The 6,779-nt window shown below is 40.4% G+C and overlaps 1 long non-coding RNA gene across 1 annotated transcript in view; it reads left to right on the plus strand.

Annotated features, from left to right (window-relative positions):
* The first annotated feature begins 2,408 nt into the window (after nucleotides 1-2,408).
* LOC128687227 (uncharacterized) overlaps nucleotides 2,409-6,779 on the plus strand; it is a 16,412-nt gene continuing 12,041 nt past the window's right edge. The window contains exons 1-2 of the long non-coding RNA XR_008406779.1: nucleotides 2,409-2,540; nucleotides 2,650-2,722. This is a non-coding gene — a long non-coding RNA (uncharacterized lncRNA). The remainder of the gene's footprint in view (nucleotides 2,541-2,649; nucleotides 2,723-6,779) is intronic.

Genomic DNA, 6,779 nt, shown 5'->3' on the forward strand with positions numbered 1-6,779 from the left:
TTTTCATCTCATCCCCTGCATGCATCAGCCTTACTAGAGATTTGAACAATGCAAGGAATTCGCGAGAGCATGCGAAATATACACAAACACTGATCTCTGGCTGAAGGAGACTCGAACCTACGAACCTTAGGACAAGGTACGCAGTGCTTTACCAATCTACCCACACTGGACAATACCTTGGCGTGTAGCATGAGCTACACGTTTGATCCAAGGCAGCCAGCTTTCAGGGAGAAGGCTTACAGCTTTTCATCTCATCCCCTGCATGCATCAGCCTTACTAGAGATTTGAACAATGCAAGGAATTCGCGAGAGCATGCGAAATATACACAAACACTGATCTCTGGCTGAAGGAGACTCGACCCTACGAACCTTAGGACAAGGTACGCAGTGCTTTACCAATCTACCCACACTGGACAATACTTTGGCGTGTAGCATGAGCTACACGTTTTGATCCAAGGCAGCCAGCTTTCAGGGAGAAGGCTTACAGCTTTTCATCTCATCCCCTGCATGCATCAGCCTTACTAGAGATTTGAACAATGCAAGGAATTCGCGAGAGCATGCGAAATATACACAAACACTGATCTCTGGCTGAAGGAGACTCGAACCTACGAACCTTAGGACAAGGTACGTAGTGCTTTACCAATCTACCCACACTGGACAATACCTTGGCGTGTAGCATGAGCTACACGTTTGATCCAAGGCAGCCAGCTTTCAGGGAGAAGGCTTACAGCTTTTCATCTCATCCCCTGCATGCATCAGCCTTACTAGAGATTTGAACAATGCAAGGAATTCGCGAGAGCATGCGAAATATACACAAACACTGATCTCTGTCTGAAGGAGACTCGAACCTACGAACCTTAGGACAAGGTACACAGTGCTTTACCAATCTACCCACACTGGACAATACCTTGGCGTGTAGCATGAGCTACACGTTTGATCCAAGGCAGCCAGCTTTCAGGGAGAAGGCTTACAGCTTTTCATCTCATCCCCTGCATGCATCAGCCTTACTAGAGATTTGAACAATGCAAGGAATTCGCGAGAGCATGCGAAATATACACAAACACTGATCTCTGGCTGAAGGAGACTCGAACCTACGAACCTTAGGACAAGGTACGCAGTGCTTTACCAATCTACCCACACTGGACAACACCTTGGCGTGTAGCATGAGCTACACGTTTGATGTAAAGGCAGCCAGCTTTCAGGGAGAAGGCTTACAGCTTTTCATCTCATCCCCTGCATGCATCAGCCTTACTAGAGATTTGAACAATGCAAGGAATTCGCGAGAGCATGCGAAATATACACAAACACTGATCTCTGGCTGAAGGAGACTCGAACCTACGAACCTTAGGACAAGGTACGCAGTGCTTTACCAATCTACCCACACTGGACAATACTTTGGCGTGTAGCATGAGCTACACGTTTTGATCCAAGGCAGCCAGCTTTCAGGGAGAAGGCTTACAGCTTTTCATCTCATCCCCTGCATGCATCAGCCTTACTAGAGATTTGAACAATGCAAGGAATTCGCGAGAGCATGCGAAATATACACAAACACTGATCTCTGGCTGAAGGAGACTCGAACCTACGAACCTTAGGACAAGGTACGCAGTGCTTTACCAATCTACCCACACTGGACAATACTTTGGCGTGTAGCATGAGCTACACGTTTTGATCCAAGGCAGCCAGCTTTCAGGGAGAAGGCTTACAGCTTTTCATCTCATCCCCTGCATGCATCAGCCTTACTAGAGATTTGAACAATGCAAGGAATTCGCGAGAGCATGCGAAATATACACAAACACTGATCTCTGGCTGAAGGAGACTCGCATGCTCTCGCGAATTCCTTGCATTGTTCAAATCTCTAGTAAGGCTGATGCATGCAGGGATGAGATGAAAAGCTGTAAGACTTCTCCCTGAAAGCTGGCTGCCTTGGATCAAACGTGTAGCTCATGCTACACGCCAAGGTAGTGTCCAGTGTGGGTAGATTGGTAAAGCACTGCGTACCTTGTCCTAAGGTTCGTAGGTTCGAATCTCCTTCAGCCAGAGATCAGTGTTTATATATATATATATATATATATATATATATATATATATATATATATATATACGCACGTTATTTCCTAATGCTTTCTGTACACATATAAATTATATATATTATTTATTAAAGCCTGGGTAATGTCACACTTGGTCAGGATATTAGTTATGATTACGTTTATTTCTGATTCGTTAGGTTACTTCAACTTTTAAACATATTTTTTTAACCAGTTAAGCAAATTAATAATAAGATCTACACTACATGTAAGGATGTAACCTAAAAATACCAGGAAACATTTAACTCTGTACTATGATCATAGTCGGTAGGAGAATCATCTGGACTCCCGAAGGTTAGGACAAGTTTATCCTCTTGTGACGTCAGTGTCTGTTGGAAAGTTGTCAGGTGGAGGTCAGAGGCTCGGACCTCTGGGAAGTTGCAGTTGTAGTGTTAACACCAGTGACAACACGTTACCCACACACTGCCTACAGTGTATGTATCATTTTACTTACTAGGTGAGTATTGTTAACCTTCCAGCACTTGCACAACACAACTTGTTTCCAAGCTGAGTATGATGATTGTCTACCTTACCTGGCTACATAACCTGTTTAACTTGTTTTCCAGGACACACTGATGGCTGGATACCTCACTTGTGCCTTGTTGCTGGTGGCTTTCTGCTTCTCAGCTGTTCACTCTGGTAGGTAACACAGATCTTGTTCCTACATTACACATTTTAACTATACAAAATACTGTCAATGCAACTTTTGCATAATCTTTATTATTCTGATACTGTCTGATAGATGACAACTTTCAACACGACACTTTCCTCACTACAACACTGTCTAACACACTTAACAACAGTACACTTTCCTCACTACAACACTGTCTAACACACTTAACAACAGTACACTTTCCTCACCACAACACTGTCTAACACACTTAACAACAGTACACTTTCCTCACTACAACACTGTCTAACACACTTAACAACAGTACACTTTCCTCACTACAACACTGTCTAACACACTTAACAACAGTACACTTTCCTCACTACAACACTGTCTAACACACTTAACAACAGTACACTTTCCTCACTACAACACTGTCTAACACACTTAACAACAGTACACTTTCCTCACTACAACACTGTCTAACACACTTAACAACAGTACACTTTCCTCACTACAACACTGTCTAACACACTTAACAACAGTACACTTTCCTCACTACAACACTGTCTAACACACTTAACAACAGTACACTTTCCTCACTACAACACTGTCTAACACACTTAACAACAGTACACTTTCCTCACTACAACACTGTCTAACACACTTAACAACAGTACACTTTCCTCACTACAACACTGTCTAACACACTTAACAACAGTACACTTTCCTCACTACAACACTGTCTAACACACTTAACAACAGTACACTTTCCTCACTACAACACTGTCTAACACACTTAACAACAGTACACTTTCCTCACTACAACACTGTCTAACACACTTAACAACAGTACACTTTCCTCACTACAACACTGTCTAACACACTTAACAACAGTACACTTTCCTCACTACAACACTGTCTAACACACTTAACAACAGTACACTTTCCTCACTACAACACTGTCTAACACACTTAACAACAGTATTCACAAAACACATGTAACATTAGACTCCATGTAACACCTGTAACATTTACACCACATAATATATGTGACTTCAGTAACGACAAAACTCAGGTAACTTTGCAGCCAATGTGACACTTGTAACATGAGTACCTACATAACACTTGTAACATGGTAACAGGCGTAGAATTACGGGGGATATGATCGAGGTGTATAAATGGAAAACAATTAGAAATAAAGGGGATGTAAATAGTGTGCTGAAAATTTCCAGCCTAGACAGGACTCGCAACAATGGTTTCAAGTTGGAAAAATTCAGATTCAGGAAGGATATAGGAAAGTACTGGTTTGGTAATAGAGTTGTGGATGAGTGGAACAAACTCCCGAGTACAGTTATTCAAGCTAAAACGTTGTGTAGTTTTAAAAATAGGTTAGATAAATACATGAGTAGGTGTGAGTTGGACCTGACTAGCTTGTGCAACTAGGTCTGATGCCGTGCTCCTTCCTTAAGTGGAAGTGACCTGACTTCGTGGGTCATTGGGCTAATCCGGGGGGAGGGACATGGACCTGCTTCGCATGGGTCAGTAGGCCTGCTGCAGTGTTCTTTCTTATGTTCTTATGTTAACATTAGTACCAACATAACACTTGTAACATTAGTACCAACATAACACTTGTAACATTAGTACACACATAACACATGTTACATTAGTACCCACATAACACATGTTACATTAGTACCCACATAACACATGTTACATTAGTACCCACATAACACATGTTACACTAGTACCCACATAACACATGTTACATTAGTACCCACATAACACATGTTACACTAGTACCCACACAACACATGTTACATTAGTACCCACATAACACATGTTACATTAGTACCCACATAACACATGTTACATTAGTACCCACATAACACTTGTAACATTAGTACCCACATAACACACGTTACATTAGTACCCACATAACACGTTACATTAGTACCCACATAACACTTGTAACATTAGTACCCACATAACACACGTTACAGTAGTACCCACATAACACGTGTTACATTAGTACCCACATAACATGTTAATTTAGTACCCATATAACACGACTTACATTACTCAAGAAATCGTAATGACACGATTGCAAATAAACCATACCCCCGGCCGGGATTGAACCCGCGGTCATAGAGTCTCAAAACTCCAGCCCGTCGCGTTAGCCACTAGACCAGCTAGCCACAATAAGATTCATCCTACTAGGTATATTTCTACACCATAGGAAGGTTAGCACAGGCACCTCTGTGACCACAAATGCAAGTTTTTACAGACGAATCTCCAGCTAGAGTTCGTCACGGCCACGCTAGCTGGAGATTCGTCTGTAAAAACTTGCATTTGTGGTCACAGAGGTGCCTGTGCTAACCTTCCTATGGTGTAGAAATATACCTAGTTGGATGAATCTTATTGTGGCTAGCTGGTCTAGTGGCTAACGCGACGGGCTGGAGTTTTGAGACTCTATGACCGCGGGTTCAATCCCGGCCGGGGGTATGGTTTACGACTTACATTAATACCCACATAACACTACCCACATAACACATGTTACATTAGTACCAACATAACACATGTTACATTAGTACCCACATAACACATGTTACATTAGAACCCACATAACACATGTTACATTAGTACCCACATAACACATGTTACATTAGTACCCACATAAAAAATGTTACATTAGAACCCACATAACGCATGTTACATTAGTAACCACATAACACATGTTACATTAGAACCCAAATAACACGTGTTACATTAGTACCCACATAACACATGTTACATAAGTACCCACATAACACATGTTACATTAATACCCACATAACACATGTTACATTAGTACCCACATAACACATGTTACATAAGTACCCACATAACACATGTTACATTAGTACCCACATAACACATGTTACATTAGTACCCACATAACACATGTTACATTAGTACCCACATAACACATGTTACATAAGTACCCACATAACACATGTTACATTAGTACCCACATAACACATGTTACATTAGTACCCACATAACACACGTTACATTAGTACCCACATAACACACGTTACATTAGTACCCACATAACACGTGTTACATTAGTACCCACATAACATGTTAATTTAGTACCCATATAACACGAGTTACATTAATACCCACATAACACTACCCACATAACACATGTTACATTAGTACCCACATAACACATGTTACATTAGAACCCACATAACACATGTTACATTAGTAACCACATAACACATGTTACATTAGAACCCACATAACACATGTTACATTAGTACCCACATAACACATGTTACATTAGTACCCACATAACACATGTTACATTAGAACCCACATAACACATGTTACATTAGTAACCACATAACACATGTTACATTAGAACCCACATAAGACATGTTACATTAGTACCCACATAACACATGTTACATAAGTACCCACATAACATATGTTACATTAGTACCCACATAACACATGTTACATTAATACCCACATAACACATGTTACATAAGTACCCACATAACACATGTTACATAAGTACCCACATAACACATGTTACATTAGTACCCACATAACACATGTTACATTAGTACCCACATAACACATGTTACATTAGTACCCACATAACACATGTTACATAAGTACCCACATAACACATGTTACATTAGTACTCACATAACACATGTTACATTAGTACCAACATAACACACGTTACATTAGTACCCACATAACACACGTTACATTAGTACCCACATAACACTTGTAACATTAGTACCCACATAACACACGTTACATTAGTACCCACATAACACGTGTTACATTAGTACCCACATAACATGTTAATTTAGTACCCATATAACACGAGTTACATTAATACCCACATAACACATGTTACATTAGTACCCACATAACACATGTTACATTAGAACCCACATAACACATGTTACATTAGTAACCACATAACACATGTTACATTAGAACCCACATAACACATGTTACATTAGTACCCACATAACACATGTTACATTAGTACCCACATAACACATGTTACATTAGAAC

The sequence above is a fragment of the Cherax quadricarinatus genome, unplaced genomic scaffold (genome assembly GCF_038502225.1).
Source record: "Cherax quadricarinatus isolate ZL_2023a unplaced genomic scaffold, ASM3850222v1 Contig2836, whole genome shotgun sequence".
NCBI classification, from domain to species: Eukaryota; Metazoa; Arthropoda; class Malacostraca; order Decapoda; family Parastacidae; genus Cherax; species Cherax quadricarinatus.